Raw genomic sequence first — 25,044 nt, forward strand, 5'->3', positions numbered from 1 at the left:
GCATAACACTTGAAGAGATGGGTAAACTGAGGCATGCAGCAGTAAATTGACTGTTCCTTGTCACCAAGTTATTGTGTTGATCTGGAGTGAGTATCTGTACTTGAGACCAGATTTTTTTTTTTATTCCCTATCTCAGGGACAATTTGCTGAAGGCCCTTTCTGTAATACAGAGAAATTAAGCAAGAATCTATGTTGCTATGGGACAGAGGACATTGGTTTTATTTGTACTGCAATGTGAGACTGCTTTAGGAGCAAAGAAAACCAGTGTGAGAACACAAAGTAAACGAGAAATACAATTTGGTGTGGCTGAATACTGAACAAAGTAAATATTTGGACTGTCATCTGACCTCATTAGAAACAGTATAAATCACACTACACGCAGTATAGCTCCCTAAATACTCCCTAAAAATGCTTTGCTTTCCACTGTGTACTTTACATCTTGAAGCTCTTGTTTACAAAGGAAATCTGATTTGACCTGGTGCTTCAAATGTTTCAGTTAAAATGACTCACATTTTGTGTGGGAACCAAGAGCTGTGTTATCTTTTTATCTAGCTACTTATCCAGTCTCCAGCCCCATAACATTTGAGCACTTCATAGATATCAGTGCATTTACACACAATATGCCAGTGATGCTATTTGTCAAATTTGCCAACAAGCACTTTTGTGCTTTCCCCCAGGTCTCACGTTATATATGGAAAAAGCTCCCTGTGACACCTGCAAAGTCAACACCTCGTCCTACTTCAAAACCCTCCTTAAAACTAATCTCTGCCAGGATGTCTCCTAAAAAAAAAAAAGCAACAACAGACAGGCAGCTAGTGTGCAGTGACCACTACTTATCACACTGATGTGAAACACCTCATTATTACCTTCTGCTCATCCCTTCTATCTGTTGTATCCACCTGTTTTTCTTTCTCTTATAATTAGAATGTTAACTGTTCAGAGAAGGGATTCTCTTTTGGTATATATTTATCCAATACCTAGCATTATGGGCCTGGGGTGTATGGATGCTGCCGCAAGGCAATTAAATAATAATGTGGCTGTGTGATAAGGAAATATTATTCCCATTTTGTAGGCAGGCAACTGAGGCACAGAGGGATGTCCAAGGTGATTTGCAGATCTGGATATTGGGATACACTGAAATCAGAGCACTCACCTCTTAAAACTGGTGAAATGTTCAAAGTGATAGGTGGATTATCAAGATGTTCTGGTCTGGCTACTTCAAGTGTTTGGGTTCTTTGAAAAAACCAGAGTCATATCCTCATGGATTTTCAAAAGGCAGTACTGTCACGTTAGGCTATGGTATCTATCTATTTTGCACTTGAAATATAGCACATAGTAGGAGGCTAAGCAAGGTTTATATGGTAATCAGTGGGTAATAGGAAGGAGGAAATATACAATATACTGGAAATGCATCTACTGTTTGGGTGAGTATGGCAGGTCCACCACAGAAGATGCATTACACCTGCTCAGAAGAGACAATAGAGAAATCTTGCAGAGAAGGAATGCAAACCAAATAAGGCACTGTTATATCATGTTTCTACCCAAAATGGCTACATTTCAAATAAAAGTACAAGACTGTAACCGAAACATCTGTTGGCAACAATATAGAATTAGAAATGTGGAGTTGGAAGAGACCTCAAGAAGTCATCTAGTCCATACCTTTTTCTCCCTATGGTCTAGATAATACTTAGTTTCGTCTCACCATCTCCGATAACAACTATAACCCCCCAATTCCTTTTCTGTGGTACAACTGCTTAGCCAGTTACTCCCCATTTGGCATTTGATGTTTCCTTGCCTCTGAAACTATTGATAATTTGGAGTGCACAGCAGCTCACTTGTGCCCAATCAAGCATTTGAAAATTCACACATAAATAAGCTCTTCCCAAGATACACAGGGAGTCTGTGACAGAGTTGGGAACTGGACCTAGATCTCCTGACTCTCGCTTCAGTGACTTAACCACAGACAATGCATTTCTTTTGGTCCTTTGCATGCCATACAGTTTACAGAATGAAAGACGACCAGTTCTTATATCATGAATCAAACAAATAGGGCCAAATTCTGCTTTCATTTTAAGTCAGGAATATTGTAATTCGCTTGAATTCAATGGGATTACTCCAGTTTTAGGTAGGGGAAACCAAGAGTATCATTTGGCTCAACGTGTGAAATGCCCTCTAGTGCAAAGAGCTTACACAAGGTTTTCCAGACCACGTAAACTCTAAGTAAGATGCACGTTTAAGGTGAGGCTTCAGTAGTGCAGATGGCTTGCACAGATACTGTTCATTTGAGTAAATTTTACTCACACAATACTACACTGCAATATTCTAGTACAAAAATATGGTCTCATTTTTCTATCCATTGGCCAACATTTAGGACAGGAGTATCTGATATATAATCTTTATATAAATATAGCTACAATACATCAGCCTTCACACCAAATCCCTGCTATTATACCTGTGACCTGGCCAGACTTCTGATTGGTGAGTGTAAGATCTAGAAGCTGCTTGTTTTTAGGTCTCCTGCATGGCATCCCAATGAACTGCTGCCGTGTTACCAGGTTGCTTCCATGCAGAAACCCATGCTTCCTTGTGATTTAAAAGCTTAAATTGCTCTTCTGGTTAAAGCGCACAGCAACATTATCTTTATAAAGCTGTTGGATGCTTCATCCAATTCTCTGAGTCACTGGCAAAATAGCTGGAGGCAAGACAGGTATATTACTCTTTAAAAACAGATGGTGATACTCACAAGAGATTTGAGAAACACATAAATCCTCAACCCAGTAACAGATTTCTCGAAAATGAGCTGTCCAATTTATTATCATTTATACAAAATCTCCACTATTACCCTCTATTACCCTGCCATTAAATATACAGTATTTGGGAATAGACGTCAACACAAAGGCGCTTTATTTTCTGGGAATCAATGTCAACACAAAGAGCTCTATATTCTTTCTTGTACACTATGTAGTTTGGAACAGGCAACACATTTAGACAATTAAAGTTGAAGATTAGCTTTGGATAAGGAGGTTTTTGTCATAAGTTCCTGAAACTCTATAGTATTCTGAAGATGCAGTAGCTTGATATTATTTTAGGCATTTATAATTTAGAGAAAAAATTTAAAATGCTACTGTACTGGTTTTGGGGGGGGGCAGGTATACCGTACCTTGTTGTTTAATCATTTCAACTATCCATCTACACTTTCCTAATGAAAACAACAGAGAAGATGACCTACTAGTAATCCATCAGTATTTCTCTGCTATTTTTCTTATTCAAAAACACAAAGGATGATAGTATTGATGTCACAGCAGTTACAAGTTAGTAGCCCTACTAAGTTTGAATAGCAATAGAATGGTGGTAACTCTGCATTGTCCTAGCATAAGAATGACTACAGATTTCAAATGTGTAACATAGACAATAAACAGCACCTATATCTCCATATGTTTGCATTTGAATTTACACAGTAGTCCTTTATATCTGGTGTGAATGTTGGAGTAAAGACTGGAAAATGAGTATTGATTTCTTGTGGGAGAGGTTCAGAGAAGTGTAGGAAAATGATGAAATCTGACTCCTGATTCAGGTGAGAAAACAAGCATTTAGATTTTAAAACTGGAAAACCCAATAGCATAATAACCACCATCCAAATCTAGCAATGTTCCCACTGCACCCAGCAGTCAACATTTACCAAACAACAGTAGCTGAAGTCTTGCAGTATTTTTCCAAACATAACTGGAAATATTAGTGGTGTCTCAGATACAGGGATATGGTGAATGCCAACATTTTAATACAGCCTATGGTATTTCTCTGCCTTAAACATTCATTTAATTCAGGAGTCTGAGATGAGCTTGGACAGTGAATTGCTTTCGTGAATATATACTGCAGTATTCTAAAGCACTGCAGCTTACAACATTGATACTACTAGAGCTGATCAGGAACAAAAAAATGGCAAAGCTTTTGTTTTGATTTTTCATGGGATTTTTTTTTTTGTCCAAAATTTTCTAACATCGCTAGTTTTACAGTGTTTTGGGCTATTTCTGTAAAATAGTCATATTTGTATAAGACTTTCTATCATTGTGAATGTAATGTGTCTCCTTTAGACTCATGTCTATTAACTTTCTTCCAGCAAGGGAAAGACACAATGAATATGTGACAACATACGACTCATACTTCTCACTGTTGACCAAACATTCAGCCAGTTGAAACAAGTTGGGGGTGTTCATTAACATTGGTGCTTAGGTGGAAGAGAATACAATATCAAATTTTCCAACATAGTCATGTTGGCAGTTCTTAATGGTAGAATAGCCTCTCAGCCACGTACGATTTGGAATTCTGAGAGGATGAAACCTTCCACTGCTGCTATAATCTTCCTGAAGCTCAGTCAGGATTATTTTTTTCTGGCCTTCACAGACTAGGCAGAGTACTCACATATTCTACTGGAAGCTGATCATAAGGTATTTTAAGCACTACAGTTAAGTATATATTTAATCATCTTTTACTTCTCAGAGTATGGGTGACATCATCCCCTCAAATGCACAGCATGGCACAAATCCAAGCCAAATGTGTCCAGCAAGCACCGATGGGGAGAGGAGCTTATGCTTCATCATAATCATCTTCTATTTGAGATGATGGGACCTCTTTTACGTGAACAGAGCATAGTTTGGGGCTTAACACAATTTCAGGGAATATGTCGGTCATTCTAGGTGGCATTGTTCCATGGCAAACTGGTAGATAATCCTCCAGAATATCCATTGGAAGCTAATTGGAGTAGCATTACCTCTAGCTTCTTGGCTTCACTTACCTTAGTGTGTGTTCGTTGTGTGTAGCCCCACTAATGCCAACATGGCTCATGGCTGAACTCTGCAGCAGGGGAAAGGGGCTAGAGAGCAGCATGCTGAAATTCAGGGAGGTTGCAATCAGGATTCACCACAGACTGTTGGGCTGCTTAGTTAGGTGGCCATGTAGCCCCCTAACCTTTTCTTTGTTGTGAGTAGCTTTCTCCCCATCCTGCATTTTTGTTCGAAGGGGATATTATTCTAAGTTACTATCATTGAAGCATGGCAGAGGTCACAAGTCATACTCCAAACTATAGCTAGGATTTTATATTCTTAGTGATGCTGCTCTTGGAGGACATGGTTAAGGAGAGTGGACCAAACCTTGCTATGGCTTACAAGTGTAACCCCAATAAAGTCACCGTGGTTACTCAGGGCTACGTCAGGGCAAGATTTAGCCCACTGTCTCATTGTCAAAGCCAAGAGTGTTAATTCTAGTTAGGGACCTCTGATAACCTCATTGTTCACCATACTGAAATTGTCAGGTAGTCCACTGTTTAATTGATGGTCTTTGGGGCCATAAGACATGCACTAAACGCAATGTGTTTTCTAGAAAAAGCTGTAAAATATATTTTATAAAGGACATTTTGCAAGAAGGAACATGAAAACAGGTGCATGAGCAGCTGTACTTTATAAGATTGTCCATGCATGTGTTTCTGGACCAGTTAGTACAGGTCTGATAAAAAGCCCATTGACGTTCACGAGAATCCTTTCATTCTCTCCAGTGGGCAGTGGATCAGGACTTTAGATTTTAAGCAATGGACAATTCAATGGCAGAATTTGTTTTATTGAGACTTCCCTTTCATGCCCTTTTACTTGTTATGCACCAGCCACACATGCCCATTTCATAACTAATGAATACAATTTTATAGTTCAGGAATATGGCTAACCCAGGGATAGAGATGAGGGCACAATAGAGGGGGGAAAAGTCAGTAACATTTTAAATTACAGCAGACAAATATCATGCAAGTACTCTCTACTTAAACTGTTGATCATTTAATTACAACGTAATTACCATTTAGCTGTAGGAAAATTGAACATGTACTATCTCATCATTATATGATAGATGCATGATTAGTCCCTCTCTTCTAATCCACAGAGCAGGTTACATGCTAATTACCTTTAAGTCAACTCAGTAATTTCAGAATAGTCTGAAGGAACATGCACATAATTACTACTCTGTGCAAGCCTATAGCCAGCTAAGGCAAAATGTAATGCTATCAAGTGGCAGGAAAAAAGAACTAGGCCTTCTCCAGAGAATGTTGATTAGTCAGGTAGAATTTCCATCATGCTAGAGGATTTTAAAACATTTCAAAATAAAAGGTTTAATGACAAAAAAAAACAGAGAATTGCCCACCTAGGATTTCTCTGGAATTCATGAAAGAATACCTTATTAGTGAGAGAACTTGGTATTCTAGAAGAACCTGAAATAAATGCACCAATCTCACTGAAACCACTGCCTGTCTCCTTCCCTAATCCCAAGTGCTCTTGTGGGTCTTCAATTCAATGCATCTGCAATCTTATAGAACTGTATACTGCTACCTTTATTCATGCTGAGTAGCATGTAGGAGACCCTACCCCAAAAATACCTTACTCCATAAGTAATCCCATTAAAATTGATGGGATTAGATACATAGTAAAGTACTCAACATGAGTTAGGGCAGCCTAATCTACGTACTTAAAATTATTAAAAAAAAAAAACAGAACAAAAAACACATACAACTACATCAAGATATTCCCTATTAAGAAGAGCACTAGGTTTCCCTGCTCATCTCTTATTGACAACTAAGAACATCATCTTCTCTTCCCATGGTCCTATAGAACCACACAACCTGCTGTCTCATTAAAGCTGATCAAATAAGTAAAGATTTAGGAATTATTTATTTGCCAGTTGACAGAAAAAAAATATAAACAAAACTATTATTGGGTATTATCTGGCCACCTGCTATATGGAAATCAAAAAATACTGTATGTGTATTTTTGTAGTTTTTTGGCACCTCATCTTCTACAAAACAGTTTTAAAAAGAATTTGCTGCCAGTTTTTGAAGCAGAGTTTACAGGGTATATTTCAGAGCAGATACACACAGTGCTCTCTGTGTATACTTGACTATTTTCTTGTACATCTTTTTCTCCTTAGTCTAAAATAAAAGGAATCCATATTGAAAAGCACATGGTTGCTTTTTGGATAGGGAAAATTATTACAATAATTAGATTCTGCCTCCTAAAATCCCCCCTTCCATTTCAAAAGGCAAAATTATTTTTCATTTCCTGTCCTAAATTGTAGCTGCTCTGCATATCTTACCCCCCAAGTTGGCTGTATTTATTTGTGGATGAAATGATTCAAGTGTATAGTTTGTAAAGCGCTTAGGATCCTCTGGGAAGAATAATGCTTAACAAATCATTATCAGATTAGCATTTTTGCAGGAACATCAGCGCCTTTCTTCTGCCTCTCAAACAAAACTTGTCCAGGAGAGGACACAAAAGGCCTTGGTATATTGTACAGTATCTAGTGTTTGACAAATCATAGAATCATAGATTATAGGACTGGAAGGGACCTCGAGAGGTCATCGAGTCCAGTCCCCTGCCCGCATGGCAGGACCAAATACTGTCTAGACCATCCCTGATAGACATTTATCTAACCTACTCTTAAATATCTCCAGAGACGGAGATTCCACAACCTCCCTAGGCAATTTGTTCCAGTGTTTAACCACCCTGACAGTTAGGAACTTTTTCCTAATGTCCAACCTAGACCTCCCTTGCTGCAGTTTAAACCCATTGTTTCTGGTTCTATCCTTAGAGGATAAGGTGAATAAGTTCTCTCCCTCCTCCTCATGACACCCTTTTAGATACCTGTAAACTGCTATCATGTCCCCTCTCAGTCTTCTCTTCTCCAAACTAAACAAACCCAGTTCTTTCAGCCTTCCTTCATAGGTCATGTTCTCAAGACCTTTAATCATTCTTGTTGCTCTTCTTTGGACCCTTTCCAATTTCTCCACATCTTTTTTAAAATGCGGCGCCCAGAACTGGACACAATACTCCAGCTGAGGCCTAACCAGAGCAGAGTAGAGCGGAAGAATGACTTCTCGTGTCTTGCTCACAACACACCTGTTAATGCATCCCAGAATCATGTTTGCTTTTTTTGCAACAGCATCACACTGTTGACTCATATTTAGCTTGTGGTCCACTATAACCCCTAGATCCCTTTCTGCCATACTCCTTCCTAGACAGTCTTTTCCCATTCTGTATGTGTGAAATTGATTTTTCCTTCCTATGTCAATGTAGAAAGATTGAGACGACTCACTTCGTTGACACTGCACTTTCTGGGTATGTCTACTCTACCCGCCGGATCAGCGGGCAGCGATCTATCCAGCAGGGGTTGATTTATCATGTCTAGTCTAGACGCAATAAATAGACCCCCCGAGCGCTCTCCCATTGACTCCTGTACTCCACCGCCATGAGAGGCGCAGGCAGAGTGGCAGCAGTCGACTCACCACAGTGAAGACACCGCGGTGAATAGGTCTAAGTAAGTCGACTTCAGCTACGTTATTCACATAGCTGAAGTTGCGTAACTTAGATCGATCCCCCAGTGTAGACCAGGCCTAAGACAGTAGAAAAAGGTGGGAGAGGTAATATTTATTGGACCAACTTCGGTTGGTGAGAGAGACATGCTTTCAAGCTACACAGAGCTCTTCAGAAGAGGAAGAGCTTGAAAGCTTGTCTCTCTCTCTCACCAACAGACGTTGGTCCAATAAAAGATATTACCTCTCCCACCTTGTCTCTCTAATATCCTGGGACCAACATGGCTACAACTACCCTGCAAACTGACAGTGGCAATTAGACTGTGAATCTGCTTGACATTAAAAAAAAAATGAACATTGGACTGTTCTGTGAAGGGGGGTTTAATTAGAAGGTGGGGAGAGAATGAATTGGATGGTAGTTTGTCCTGTGTTCTTTTCCTTTTGGTGCCTTGCCATTGCTCCCTGACCTAGACTCCTCTTCAGCACAGGTGCTTTCAGAATCAGATTTCTCAGTCATTGCTTCCTCCATCTGTTGCTTTCCAATAAATCCAATGACTCACTCCTTCCGCTCACTTTCCCTTGTTGACTCTGAGCCATCAATTGATTTTTCAACACTTGGCAACTGAAAGGACACTATCAAAGTACTTATGCCACAAAATATACCTTCCTTTACAAAAAGTAAGTTTCATATCTGGAGGAGGAAATACACGAACAGAGCTAGAGCTGGACCTGTGCTACTGCCCTCTTTGATGGGTAAGTGCCCAGCTTGGAGAACAATAGTCTAATCTGACACCAGCACACATCTGAAAAGGATGTTTTCAAACAACATGGGACTGGGTTCCCCTGAATCACCAGCAATAGAACCAGGCCATTTCTGGCCATGGTTACCACTCAAGGAAATCATGTGATATGTGCTGAAGTCCCTGTACACACAAGGGCTTCAATGAATAATGTTTTCCATGTGGAATTCTTTAGGCACTGAAGTTCACAGTTCTTGTCCTCCACATAAGTCACTATTAATATAAAATTAACAAAACACACACAGAGAAAGATTTGTTTAATAAATTACATTTATCATGCACCTTCAATCACCTCACTTGCACTCTGCTGAGTAATGCAATTCCTCTGGGATTACTCAATGATCATATTCCAAATTTCAGAGATCTTGCAATACCTGCAGTTTTAAAATAAAAACTCCCAAAATATTTCCTTCTCTACCTCATAAATGAGGGCTTTCCCTACATAATTACATTGGCCTGTGGCCAAGGATGGGCAATAATCAGCACTGGACCAGTGACAAACTTAAGCTCCAATATTTCACAAATTATCCTGGCTAGAAATAGATACTATATACCCAAAGATGTACATGATTCCCAGCTTTGCAATGGGATACACTACACCTACTTTCGGACCTGTTAGGTTACCTGACAAATCACAACTTTTATATAATGTAGAACTTTTTCACATAATATTGTAGGTTTCTAAAATATAATTTCTTCCCATCTCCCTTGGAGGCCTGTAAAGTTGGACTTGTGACAGCAAGGGAACTTGACTTTACCCTTGCAAATATAAGAAAAATTAGTCCCACTAAATTTCATAATACTCTCCAAAACATTCCTAAAATAGCTGATCTGTAAATGATAGGGTGCATACAGAATACAATATATGATGATATAGTGTGGTACTAGGGATTAAATGCCACTTCTTTAAGATGACCCACATAGCACAAACACGACTGTGCTACTGGTGAGAAATATGGCCATCCCAAATTTATGCCCATAAAACCTTTATGCTACACCTTAACTACATAAACTTGTTTACTAGAGAGACAAACCATTATTTTAAGCCTTTAAAATATTATTTAAAATATTAATGTACATAAGAGTTCCTTCAAGGATGCTACATGAGATTAAGTAACATTTGTGGAAAGAAGACATCACAGCCTAAACAGATCAATGGCATCTTTTTAAATGGTGAAGTGTTTTGGCTGCAATTAGAGCAGTATGAATATATGTGCCGTAACACTCAGCACTGTCAAGTGGAAGATTATTTAACTCTTGGTACAATAAGTAGAGCTGGTTGGAAAATTGGGGGTTGGGAGTGGTTCCCACAGAAAATATTCAAATTTTTGAAAAATGTTAATATCAGAATTTTCTGGCTGAAAACCAAAATATTTCATTTAGGAAGTGCTGCCATGGTGCTTCATGGGAGTAGTAGTTCAGGTATCTCATGCCCCTATTCTCTTCTAAAGAGTAGGCTCCCTGTTTAAACTACATCTCACATGATGTACCATGGTCTCCCTTCTTGGAGAGGGCAAGCAGTCATCACAGGGGGAGGCAGTTCCTGGCCATGGTGCATCATGGGAGATGTAGTCCATCACCATAGCCTAGCTCATAGAGGAGAATGGGGACGTGAGGCAATTGAACTACAACTCCCAGGAGGCACCAAGGCCGGATAGCCAAGTAAAAATACTTCCGTTTTCAGATGTTTGGTTTTTCAATGAAAAAATGAAATTCTCAGCAGAAAGCAAACTCTTTGTGGAAAAAAATTGTTCTGCAAAAAAACCCGAAAAATGTTCCTTTAATAAAAATAGAGTTTTGATGGAAAATTTTCAACTGGCACTAACAATTAGCAGTCTTGGTAAATTTTTTGTGGATGAAAGAAATCAAAGGAAAAAATCTTGTTGTTCAATAGCAAAGCTATTTTCTCAAGATAGCAGCAGGCAGTAATTCTAGCTATTACTGCAAGAGATATTATTTTAATAGAGAGTATGCCATCGCCTCTTGACAGTGCCACAAGAGTAACAGAGGAATGGTAGGATAACCTTGTAACTACGGTGTGACTGATGAACCAGAAGACTGTGCAGATTGTTTCTGAGAGTGGAATGTACAGGAACAACTTCCTCTTTTGTGTTTTCGCCTTTTTTCATTACGTTTGACATTTCTGAGACTTACGTAGCTTTGTTACCAAGCTATAGCTGATAGTAGTAAGTTGTGGGAGAAGAGACTTCACTGAATTACATTATGTAGACAAACAGAAAAAATAAAATATATAAAAAACTAGATAGACAAGGCACTGGCTTGGAGACTGAGGTAATGTCCTGTGATACAGTCAAATAAAATATGTGCTCTCTTCACCAATCACAGAAGTTTCGAGCATTAAAATAAAAACCTTATTTCTTCTTTACTCTGAGTTAGAGATTTATGACTTTGCCATTGGTGCAGATTATTGTGCTATAGTGAAAATCAGGCTACAGTCTGTGCTAGATATTCCCAACATTAAGAATAAAAGCAAAGCCAAGAGTTTTAATTCTAGTTAGGGACCTCTGATAACCTCAAGTCAGAGATACATAGCATATGGTGGAACAGTTTCATTAACTGCAAAACAGTGCACAGAACATAAATCAAGGCAAAATATGGCCTTGTATTGGCAAGATCCTGAAAATTATACGTAAAAGTTGTGTAGGTTAAGAAGATGCATGTAAACTAGGCATTCCCCAGTTCTCTCCCCCACATAAAAAAGTACACAACCCTGTCCCCACAAGGACATTTAGGCTCCTTTATGACAACACAGGATGCATATGCATCTCAGATTATGTATTTCACCCATTCATAGAATTCTGGCACCTAAGGTGCACCAACCCTGCTGGCTAAGACACTTGTTCATCTTCACTGGATTTGGCATTCGGGCCTATGTCTGCTTTGGGTCAATTTCACCCTTAGTATAACTATGGGATCTTCAGGACACATGGATTGGGATACATCAGTATTGTCACTTTGCAGCTTGCTTTGTATTCTTGGAGAACTATAGTTTTAACAAGTTTCTTGAAACCTCTGAACTCCTCAAAGACTTCACTGAACCTGCCCCTTTTCTGGTTGCACAGAAGCTTTACCCCTGAAATCTGAAACCTGCCTTCTCCACAAGAAATGCCTCTTACTGGCAAACCCTTTAACCTCTGTTTTTCCTCCTCCTTTTTTTCAGATCCCAGTAGTAAACCCCTTCTTTGGTTAAGTTCACAGATTACTTATAGATTTCTCTGTAGGCTAGGGAAAGAAGTCTTATCACATCTCTTCTTTTTTAAAGCTGCCTGGAGTCTGAGATGGTGAAATCCAATCTGATTGCCTGTCTCATCTCAAGTTGTCCTTCTCTGATTTGAGCTTTCCACAGTTGGCTATTGATTTTTTCTTTGCAAAAGCATAAATCCTCTACTTTACAGATATCACATAATACTAAAGAAGTTTGTATTGGCCCTAAGATTGAGCTTGACATTTCTCATATACACTGTCTCTTCACTGTTTATTGTTTTTCCAGCAACGGTAGAGCGCAAATTTGTCTGAAAAGCAGTTTTGTGCTATTTATGTCTGTGATTGTCATTAAAAGATGGACTAAAGCATTCAGATAAAGTAAAAACTAGCCCAAAACCTTTGACCCAAATTCAAAATGTTTCTTCCTTTCTATCCTTTCTAAATTGTCATGCACTTTAGTGTCTATATTTGTACTTCTAAAATGTGTTTATCCTTGACCTTGGATGCATGAACAAAATTTCAATGACAAAATTCCCAAAATTCAAAAGGCGTCAACAGGAGTGTGTGAATCCCATTAGTTCACCCTTAAAGCTCTCTCTCCATCCCCACATGATTTAACCTGGTAAGAAAGAATAAATGGGCTTTGCAACAAGATCAGAAGATCAGTAGATTGAGGCTGTGGTGAACCTACCCAGGAAGTGAATTTCACAGGTAGGGACACTTCACTGAGGCATGCCCCACCCCAACTCCCTCATGATTTAATTATAGATTGTTAGCATGAGAGTCCTGGATTATCTTAATTGTTGCAGTATCACACTGGAAGAAACACATTTTCAAAGGTAACCAGGACTCAATCTATTTGGGCTAGAACCATCACTTTACAATAGATTTTTGCACTCCCTGATTTTGACTGGGACCAGAAGACCTGACCAAAATCAGGAAGTCCTAGAAATTCTCATGAAAAAGCCTATTCTTGTAAGATTACTAATTCTGTACTTAAAACATAGTTTGGGGTAAACAACACATCCAATCTTCTGGGAGCTTTTCTCAACGAAAGTGTTAAACTTTTTGAGGTTCACCAATAGTAAACTATTACATCATAGAGAAAGATGCATAGCTTAGTGGCCTTAGTGAAGTTCTGGAACAGCCTTCCAAGGGGAGCAATGGGGGCTAAAGACATATCTGGCTTCAAGACTAAGCTTGATAAATTTATGGAAGGGATGGTATGATGGAATAGCCTAATTTGCCAATTAATTGATCTCTATTAGCAGTAAATATGCCCAATGGCCTGTGATGGGATGTTAGATGGGGTGGGATCTGAGTTACTATAGAGAATTATTTCTTGAGTGTGTGGCTGGTGAGTCTTGCCCACATGCTCAGGGTTTAGCTGATCACCATATTTGGGGTTGGGAAGCAATTTTCCTCCAGGACAGATTGGCAGAGGCCCTGGGGGTTTTTTGCCTTCCTCTGCAGCATGGGGCATGGGTCACTTGCTGGAGGATTCTCTGCACCTTGAAGTCTTTAAACCATGATTTGAGGACTTCAGTAGCTCAGACATAGTTTAGGGGTTTGATATAGGAGTGGGTGGATGAGAGTCTGTGGCCTGCGTTGTGCAGGAGGTCAGACTAGATGATCATAATGGTCCCTTCTGATCTTAAAGTCTATGATTCTATGACCACAGGATGGGAAAAGCAAACTCCATCCTGAGTTTTAATCCTGGTTTTGCTAAAGACTTCCTCTTCGACTGTAAGCAAATCACTTAACCTTTCTTCCTTAGTCTCCCCATTGGAAGAGGAGGATTTCAATACTGGCTTACATCATCCCCAGAAACTCCACAAATTATTGCCTCTGAATTCTTTCTTCATGGAAGTGGGGGTTGATTTCCTTTCTACACAGAAATAAAAGGATCTGGCCCCCAAAGACCTCCTGGATCTCCCAGGTGCACAGGGCCATCTGCATAGGGACTCTGTACCTCCATGTTAGAGGGCTTTCCCTTCACCCTCTCCCCTGGTTCTTGTCACGCACACAGAAAGCACAAGACCAGAAGTCTGAAGTGCAGGCAATGCGATGTTTATTGGTGTTAGTTTTCAAGCAAGCATATCCATAGCTCTACAGGACGGCAGAGTCTGCTTCCCAATGATCCGTTCCCAGCTCTGACACCGCAGAGTGTTTACCCAGTGGCTCCCTTCCCAGCTCTGACACCGCAGAGCGTTTACCCAGTGGCTCCCTTCCAAACTCTGACGCCGCAGAGCATTGCCTGTGTCTCCATTCCCATTTTCCCAAATTCCCCATTCCCACCCCCTTCTCCTTAGCAGGCCCAAATATACCTGCAATGCATGCCCACAGTCCCAACCCTTCCGTACCCCATGGGAGGGGTGAGGAGTGAGATTGTGCTACGGTCAGGGACAGGCATTTCTTTGGTCTTTTACTGTTTTATACCTTCCCCCCAATCCTCCCTTTACCCCTCCCACCTGGTTGCTTGACCTTGCCTTGTAATAGGGGTTAAGGCAATCTTATCCAGTAACACTTTAACTGCTCTTATCTGTTCCCATTGTACTAACAATTCCATCTGACTAGGCAGAAGCAACATACACAGTCGTTGTCCTTTGTTTACACATATTAGTATAAGATACAAGAGTATCAAAAAGTCAAACCCAAAATTCTACCCAGACGAACAAACAGACCTATATACTAACACTCCACATTAGATTTGGATCCCCTGCCGCTCTGCTTTGGTTTCCTATCAGTAGGGGCTTCTCTGGATTCACCCTGTTGAGGGCTCTCCTGCTTATACTGCCCTGGAGGACAACCATTTAAGGGAATTTTAATAGGATCTTTGCTCAGCCTGTAGCTTTATCAACTTCCTTTTGTTTTTTCTGCTAGATACATGGGGATAAGGAGAAGGATATACACATCCTCCACAGCTCCAGTTCACCCCTCCTAACCACTCATCACCCTTCTCTCAAATCCCTGGACTTGCAAAAAGCCCTCCACAGGGCTTAGGAAAACAGAAGGACAGTGCCACGGAGGTGGTTGATGCCCTCCCCTTCCAGATGGGGTCAAAGAAATCCACACACAGATCCCAGGGGTACAAAGCATGTTCTGGTGCAGTTAGCTACCTCTTTAGAGTGTTGTGAGGATTAATTAGTTAATGTGGACAAATCACTGTCTAAGTGGCAAGTATGACTACTGTGAGGGTAAACTCCCTTTCAGAACTATAGAACAGCCTTTCAAACCTAAATTTAGTTGCACATACACATGCATTTCCTTTTGTTTTACATATGCTGGACTGAATCCGTAGTGGACACTGAGCTAAGGACAGTACAGCTGAAGAGTAGGCAAAGATCGTATTTTTATAGCAGCCCTACGCCCTTGTGAGCGTACGCCTGTAAGGGTGCATACTGGCTGGAATTCAGTTCCGCTTCCAGTACAGCCTCAAGGCTGCTTTAAGTTGTGCTGGCTGTAATGGGCCGTAAAGAATCATTTCAGTAGATGGGAATCGTTGAGGCACAGCAGTGCTCCAACCACAGCCCCCTTCCCCAGTTCTGTTCCTGAAATGTCCCCTTCACCCAGGCTTGGAGGTGGGTAGCTTTGAGCTGATTACAATATCTGGGGATTCTCCTGACTGCTTATGCTAACTTGCCACCACCTCTGACTCACAAAGCAGTCAGAACTGGCACCTGGATCTGTCCTTATACATAACTAATGCCTCCTACTCTGTTAAGTCCAATTTCCTAGGATGGTTTCTTCCATTATTTCTTTCTTCCTTTTCAGTTATGTTTTAAGATTGTCAAAGTTATAGTCTCTCTCTCTATATATAGTCTTATAATATATTATAAGCTCATCAGATAATGTCTTCAGGATTATGAAGAGTAGTTGACTGACTACCAGTCTTAAGTATATTTTGTGTGCTCCTAAATCAACATTTCAGGGATTTTTTCCCCCTCTGCTGTGAAAGAGGATTCAATCATTTAATCTTTGTGGTATCGCTTGAAATCCTCCCCTTCCATTTGATCAAAGCTCAGTATGTACCAATAGGTGACTACATCTACAGCACCAGCCATTGCAGGGAGACAGTTTTTAAATCTACAGTGTTTCTTTGCTCCCTTCCCCTTGTTCTTGACTCCATTGTTTGCTGCACTTTGTGAAGGCATCATCCTGAGAACAAAGACCTGACTAGGGTGACCAGATGTCCTGATTTAATAGAGACAGTCCCTATATTTGGGGCTTTTTCTTATATAGGGACCTCTTACCTCCCATCCTGTCCTGATTTTTCACACTTGCTGTCTGGTCACCCTAGACCTGACTCTCCTCTCACTTATATCAATAAAATCAGCAATAGCTGCATTGACTCCAGTGAAACTACTCCCCATTCACCTCAGCATACAAGAGAGGAGAAGATTGCACTACATTTTGCTTTATTATCCCTGCAATGAATGGTACATACTGGAGTGGTGCAGGAAAAAAGAGAAACACAATACAATATTTTAGTGGTGACGGGGACAGAAAATGTCAGAGTACTACTCTGTTGCTGATCTGGCTCTGTGTGAATTCACTAGAAAAGAGAACATATAGAAAGGAGACTGGCAATTGGTAAATGAGAATAGAAGAGGAGAAGAGATTGTTGGAGATGAAAGACGCGATCAAAGGAACATGAGGAAAAACTCACTTAGTGAATAAGAGAGAGAAAGAGAAAGAGGAATGACAAACATTGAGAGAGGGTGGAAGTGATGCAGAGTATTGTAGCCTGGGAATGACCTAGGGCATCAAGCGCTCCTATCACACATAAGTTTCTTTTGTAGGCGGCTACTTAGAGTTAATTAAGAAAATGAAGTTGGGGAAGCACACACACACCAAAACCTTTATGAGCTTTAGTTAATACAGTAAAATATAATTGAAATCATAGGAAAAGTCAATAAACAGAATAAGGTAAGTACAGTAAAGTGGTTTCCTGCATTGTTCATAATTACAGTCTCACATTGTGCATACTCACATTATTATAGAGACCATTAAATAAAGATGGGAGGAAAAGTAAGTGGACATCCTCCAAGAGGAAGGCAGTTGACTAGGCTTCCTATCTGGTTGTCACATGTCATCGTCCCAGTGTCCCAACAACAGGTTGAATAACCACATCTTCTATGCACTTTTTCCCATTCTACTCACACATGTTCAGGACCATGTGTGATAAGTTATCAATCCCTGCCCATATGTGGTATGCCAGCTAACCATAGTTAAATTTCTGTCTGGTAACACCACACTTGTGTCATTTAATGTTCCAATAGTTTTGATACATCAATGCAGTTAGCTCCATGGTTACCATATTGAAAAAATACCCTAAGATGCTACCATATGTTGATTTGTGGTTTACCTATTTATCACACAATGCATTGCTAAAACGTTACAAGATAAATATTGCTCAATTTTATAACCTTAGGTCAAGCACATAATACTTATGCTAGCTTATGCCAACTGCCAACTCCTACTGGGCCACACTCTAAGCCCTTAACAATGCTCAAGACATATAGCTAAGTCTATATTTAATACATATATTTTGGTTCTTCCCCTTGCTGTTACTACTGCAATAACTTATATCTACAGGTATGCTTAGCAGATAGATTACATTTTACTCAAAAATATACACCTTCCTAGATCAGGTCAGGATCAAGCGTGGTCAACAACACACAATTGTAGCCTATTGATATAAGGGATAGATATAAGGCAGTAATGCAAGAAACCTACAGGTCCAAAATCTGAAAGATATTAGCTTAGCACTTAGCAAAAGGGTATGAGGTCTATAGGCCTTAGCATAAGGCAGTTAACCAGAAGTCACAAGACAGCAGAAGATGCATTGCTATAATAAGCAAGTATGCTTAACCGCTGACAAGTAACTGCAAGAAGTTAGTTGATGCCAGTTGCGGGTATTTTAGGAAAGGAACATCAGCAGATGTTCAACCTCAAGATTGCTATAGTAATCTATTGATGTACATGTTAATAGGTCTGAGATAATTAATACCCTAACCTATAGGATAAGGACACCCCAACATTATTAAGATGAGGAAGTTTAGTTATGGACAAAGGAAACTGGACATTCTTGGCAGTCACCAGACCCTATAACAGGGCTAACCATAGTCTAGACTTTTGAGATCTTGACAGCTGGGATCTCTTGGCATGCCAGAGATGGGATAGGACCTTTATGGATCATCACCTGTCTCATCACTCCTATATCTCCACCAGGATGGTATGAGTATGTGTTTGTTATGACACTGGGTATTAAAACAATTCTGGATTTTTGTTACCAACTTGTTTGGGTTGAAGAGTGTGTGTGTGTTTATTAATTGTGTTAATAAAACTGTTGCAAATTCAAAAGGTTTTTCCTAAGTATTGCCACAGTGCACAGCGGGGTTCCAAAATTAATAGTAATTCTAATAACCCTGGGCCTGATTTTGGGATTATAACCTACCAAACCTCAGTTTCAAAGTGAATTACGCTAAATCAAATTAAGGTCACTTTAATTCTGAATGAAAGTGTCCACAGTGGTGTACCGCAGTTTAACTAATCCATTTTAATAGTTAATTCAGATTAATTGTACCTGAATGTTCCCATTTAGGCAAGCCATAAATCTCACTCTAAACAAAACTAGTCCATTCTAAATAGTTTCAACCAGTTCCAAGGTGAGATGCTGCCACATTGCATGCTAATTGTGTCTGTAGAATTAGAACAATGAATGGATCTCCTTCAAGGATGTAAAACACACAATGCTCCCATCCTCTGCTGGCCTGGGGAGTTGTACACCTTTGTAATACTGTCCTTGGTTTCATGTCCACTGAAATAAGAGAGACTCAGACTTCAAGACTTTTTATGGTTCTCCACCACTTATGTCATTCTTCATAGCCTTTGACAATCTCATAACACCCGATACACAGCTTGGTGATTTTCCACTGAGTATTGCAATTAAATAGGCCTACCAGTTTATTAATTCAAATTGAGCACTTTTCCCCCCAACATGGTTCATTTCAGATATATCCCCTCCTGTTTTCAGCAGTATAAGCAAATTAACACCAGAGAAACTTGAAAACCATGAAAATGCATCTTCTGAGCATCTGTTAAGTGGATTTTTGTTATGCCATCTAAATGAGGATCAGACCTAGGTCAGGTCAAGTAGTGTGAAGGACATACTAAACATATCAAATTGCTGTATTCATTCATCTGTGTGGTACTCAGTTTTAAGACACAGAGAATACTAGCTCCTTCATCTCAACATGCAAAATTATTAATAGAATTAGCTTTTACAATGGCAAAAATAAGAAGCCTTCAGCTCTGTTTGATGTTTAATTTTCTTTAGAGATTTTGGTGCTTACTCTTCTTGATGGCAAAGAACAGAGGTTCCAAAATTTGGAAAATACTGTAGGAATATTATGAGCACATCCCGTTAAGGGACACAAGCCTGGAAATCTTTCAAAACCCAGAAGGTTCTGCTTAAATACATTAGATTTTTACTTTCTAACATCAGCAGGGGTGTTAGACTCTATAATGATAAGATTAGATGGATTGATAGTTTAGATGATAGCATCTATATATGGTAAATATATCTTTAGTCCCTTATGTTAGTTGGTAGTCTCTAGTTGCGAGGCACCCACTTTAACATATAGTGGTGAACTGCTTCGCATACATTATTACACAGCCTATGCACTTAACACCACTGGAGAAAACAAAAAGACTGGGTTAGTCTGGTTTACCATTCCCAGAGCAAATCCAGATAATTTAGTCAATAGCTTGTGTTACTGCTATCTAGATATTGCTTCAGAAGCAAATGGCAAAGGATGGATATGGAGAGTAACTTTCTTTGTAAAGGAGATTTGCAAGGATTTTAAAAAAGGTGGGAAGTCACTTTTAATATTCTTAAGCATTAGTCTCATACATAAAATGGAAGCACTGATGTCCCTCAATAAGAGCAATTCAATACAAAAGCTATTACATTTAGACTAAACTGTGTAAAATGGTTTTATGGCATAGACAACTGTCCACTGGGACTTAGGCCAAGACAATGAAATTCATTTCACCCTCCTGCTAGCATCAGATTTAACTTGAAGTCCAAAGATGAGAGGTTATTTTGCATTATGCACTTAACTCCCTGACTCCATCTCGGAGTCTTCCATTTTGAAGTGAAATGGCAGCATCGTATGCTGTAGCTATAGTATGCAGAAAATTGCATGAAAGAAAATCTAAAACATCCATACTCTGAAATAGCATCTCCATATGCCTCAGCTCATTATCACTTTGCTTATATGTCATTAGGGTTCTAATGCAGAACAACTTTATTTTTGTGGACATTTGCTCGATGGACAGGTATAAAATTGGAAATTATGCTACAGAAAAACATGCATGAATTTAAAATACAAAGAGAACCCCACAGTTACCCATGTGCCAGAAAAGGAAATTATTATTTTATTTATTAATGTCATTTTGCATTGTGTTCATATTTCTCTCCAAAGTGTTTATAAAAACTGCAAGAGAGCAGAGGCAAAATGTAGAGTTTCACCTATGCATATAGGCTCTCAGGTGAACAATGGAGTTTGAGGGTGGGGGGGGAGGAGATCCCCCTGTTGGATGAACAAGGTGTGAATGCTAATCTTGGAGTGAGTGAGTTTGTTTGGCTATTTGTTTTTTATCTATTTGTGTTTTTCCCTCTCTCTTTCAGGTTATTTAAAGTTACGGGGTCAGTTGGGATTGTGTGTTTGGGGACTATTTGAGCCTTTGTTCCCCGAATCATCTTTGATCAGCCTCAAATCAGCCTTGTGATCACCCTTCCCCTGTGAGATTAACGAGGGGATAGGACTGAGATAGGAGAGAAGACCTTAGGCTATGTCTATACTACAAACCTTACAGTGGCAGAGCTGTACCTCTGCAGCTGCACCACTGTAAGGTCCCTCGTGTAACTACTCTTGTTAATTAAACTATGCCCAACAAGTGGTGGTAGCTACGTTAGTGAGACAGCGTCTCCTGCTGACATAGCGCTGTCCACGCTGGCGCTTTTGTCGGTGAAACTTATGTCACTGGGGTATCTTTTTTCACAACTCCAACTGACAAAATTTTACCAACAAAAATGTTAATGTAGACGAAGCCTTAAATGCCAGAGGCTAAACTACAACCACTACAACCAACCCAGCCACCATAGTGATGAAGAACCATTATGCTGCCTGACAACTAGTGATGAGGAATCACCCCCAAAGGTGGAGGAGAAGCCATGTATCCCTAAGACTGGGAGGATCACAGCCACAGGTCACTCTCTTCTGAGGGGGGGCGGAGATACCCATCTGTTGGCCTGACATGGCATCCCGGGAGGTACGCTGCCTGCCAGGGGCCCATATCTGAGACATTATGTAGAGATTATTGAGGATCATCCGGCCCTCTGACTATTACCCCATGCTACTCATCCATGTGGGCACTAACGATACTGCAAGGTATGACCCTGAGCAGATCAGAAGTGATAACACGACTCTGGGAGTAAGGGTGAAGGAGTTGGGAGCACAGGTGATATTCTCTTTGATCCTTCCAGTCAAGGGTAGGAGCCAAGGCAGAGACAGATGCATCCTGGAGATGAATACCTGGTTGCGAGGATGGTGTCACCAGGAGAGCTTCAGCTGCCTTGACTATGGGATGCTGTTACAGGAACAAGGACTGCTAAGCAGAGATGGAGGTCCACCTATTAAGGAAGGAAAAGAGCATATTTGGATACAGACTGGCTAACCTAGCGAGGAGGGCTTTAAAATAGGTTTGACAGGGGCAGGTGACAAAAGCCCACAGATAAGTCCAAAATATGGAGACCTGGGAGAAGGGTCAGAATTGGGGAGTGGGGGGAGCATGGGCAGTTATGGCAGGGATAAGGGAGAGACGAGAGAACACGGGGAGAAATAAAATCAGTATCTTGGATGTCTGTAAACTGATGCGAGAAGTATGTGGAATAAGCAGGAAGAAATCGAAATGCTAGTTAATAAACACAACTATGACAGCTGGCATCAGAGACTTGGTGTGAGAACATTCATAACTAGGATACTCACTTAGAAGGTTACAGGTTGGTCAGGAAGGATAGGCAGAGAAGAAAAGGAGGCCTCATATATTAAAAATGTATACACTTGGATGGAGGTTGAGATTGAAATAGTAGACAGACTTGTTGAAAGTCTCTGGGTAAGGATAAAAGGGGTAAAAACAATGGTGATGTCATGGTAGAGGTCTACTACAGATCACCTAACCAGGAAGGCGGCTTTGTTTAAACAACTAACAAAATCATCCAAAGCACAGGACTGGATGGTGATGGAGGACTTCAACTACCCAGACATCTGTTGGGAAAATAATACAGCAGGGTACGGATTAGCCAACAAGTTCTTACAATGTATTGGAGACAATATTTTAGTTCAGAAGGTGGAGAAATCTACTAGGGAAGAGACTGTTCTTGATTTCGATTTTAATAAATAGGGAGGAACTGGTTAAGAATTTGAAAGTGGAAGGCAGCTTGGGTGAAAGTGATCATGAAACGGGAGAGTTCATGATTCGAAGGAATGGTAGGAGGGAAAACAGCACAATAAAGATAAAGGATTTCAAGGTGGTGGACTTTAGCAAACTCAGGGAGTTGGTAGGTAAGATCCCATGGGAAGCAAGTCTAAGGGGGAAAACATTTTCAAGAGAGTTGACAGTTTTTCAAAGAGACATTATTAAGAACACAAGAGCAAACTATCCCACTGCATAAGAAAGATAGGAAATATGGCAACAGACTGCCGTGGATTAATCAGGAGATCTTCAGTTATCTGAAACTCAAAGAATCCTACAAAAAGTGGAAAAAAGATCAAATTTTACAAAGGATGAATATAAACAAACACCACAAGTATGTAGGGACAAAATTAGAAAAACCAAGGCACAAAACAAGATTAAACTAGCTACAGACATAAAGGATAACATGAAAACATTCTACAAATATATTAGAATCAAGACGACAACCAAGGACAGGGTAGGCCCATTATTCAATGGGGCAGGGATAATAGCAGAAAATGTGAAAATGGCACAAGTGCTAAATGCCTTCACCCCACCCCACCCCAGTTTTCACCAAAAAGGTTAGTAGTGATTGGACATCTAACATAGTGAATGCCAGTGAAAATGAGGTAAGATCAGAGGCTAGAACAAGTTAAAAATTACTTAGACAAGCTAGACGTCTTTAAATTATCAGGACCTGATGATATACATTCTAGAATTGTCAAGGAGTTGACTGAGGAGATAACTAATGGCTCAGATATTATCTTTGAAAAGTCATGGAAAACAGGAAAGATTCCAGAGGATTGGAAAAGGGAAATATAGTCCCAATCTATAAAAAGAGAATTAGGAACAACCTGGGGAATTACAGACCAGTCCGCTTAACTTCAGTACCCAGCAAGATAATGGGGCAAATAATTAAGCAATCAATTTGCAAACACCTAGAAGATAAGAAGGTGATAAGTAACAGTCAGCATGGATTTGTCAAGAACAAATCATATCAAACCAACTTAACAGATTTCTTTGACAGGGCAACAAGCCTTGTGGATAGGAGGGAAGCAGTAGATGTGGTATATGTTGACTTTAGTGAGGCTTTTGATACTGTTTCGCATGACCCTCTCATAAATAAACTAGGGACATACAATCTAGATGGAGCTACGAAAAGGTAGGTGCATAACTGGTTGGAAAACGTTCTATGCATCTGATGAAGTGGGATGTAGCCCATGAAAGCTTATGCTCAAATAAATTTGATAGTCTCTAAGGTACCACAAGTACTCCTGTTCTTTTTGCGGATACAGACTAACATGGCTGCTACTCTGAAATCTGTTCCCAGAGAGTACTTTTCAGGGGTTCACAATCAAGCTGAAAGGGCATATTGAGTGTAGTTCCATAGGTATCAGTTCTGGGTCTGGTTCTGTTCAATACCTTCATCAATGATTTAGATAAAGGCATAGAGTACACTCAAAGTTTGCGGACTATACCAATCTGGGAAGGTTTGCATGTGCTTTGGAAGATAGAATTAAAATTCAAAATGATCTGGACAAACTGGAGAAACAATCTGAAGTAAATAGGATGAAATTCAATAAAAGAATAATGCAAAGTACTCCACTTAAAAGGAGCAATTGGTTGCACACATACAAAATGGAAAATGACTGCTTAGGAAGCAGGGGCGGCTCCAGGCACCAGTGCAGCAAGCACATGCCTCGGGCGGCAAGCCGTGAGGGCGGCAGTCAGGTTGCCTTCGGTGGCATGCTTGCGGGAGGTCCACCAGTCCCATAGTTTTGGCAGCAATTCAGCGGCGGGTACGCCAAAGGCGCGGGACCAGCAGACCTCCCTCAGGCAAGCTGTCGAATCCACGTTACCAGCGGACCTCCTGCAGGCGCACTGCCGAAGGCTGCCTGACAGCCGTGCTTGGGGCAGCAAAATACATAGAGCCGCCCCTGTTACGAAGGAATACTACAGAAAGGGATCTGGGGGGTCATAGTGGATCACAGGCTAAATATGAGATAATTTAACACTGTTGCAAAAATATATATCATTCTAAGATGTATTAGCAAGACTAGTGTAAGCTAGACATGAGAAGTAATTCTTCCGCTCTACTCTTTGCTGATTAAGCCTCAGCTGGAGTATTGTGTCCAGTTTTGGGTGCCACATTTC

At 40.2% G+C, this 25,044-nt stretch overlaps 1 long non-coding RNA gene across 3 annotated transcripts in view; it reads right to left on the reverse strand.

The window, feature by feature from the left end:
• The window catches only part of LOC112058734 (uncharacterized), a 467,231-nt gene that overhangs the window by 337,681 nt on the left and 104,506 nt on the right, over positions 1 to 25,044 (reverse strand). Inside the window, exon 2 of one of the 3 annotated variants that reach the window (XR_010601232.1) lies at positions 21,972 to 22,069. The exons of the other annotated variants lie outside the window; for them this stretch is intronic. This is a non-coding gene — a long non-coding RNA (uncharacterized LOC112058734). The remainder of the gene's footprint in view (positions 1 to 21,971; positions 22,070 to 25,044) is intronic. 3 annotated transcript variants of the gene reach the window in all.

Source organism: Chrysemys picta, chromosome 5, assembly GCF_011386835.1.
Source record: "Chrysemys picta bellii isolate R12L10 chromosome 5, ASM1138683v2, whole genome shotgun sequence".
NCBI lineage: Eukaryota > Metazoa > Chordata > Testudines > Emydidae > Chrysemys > Chrysemys picta.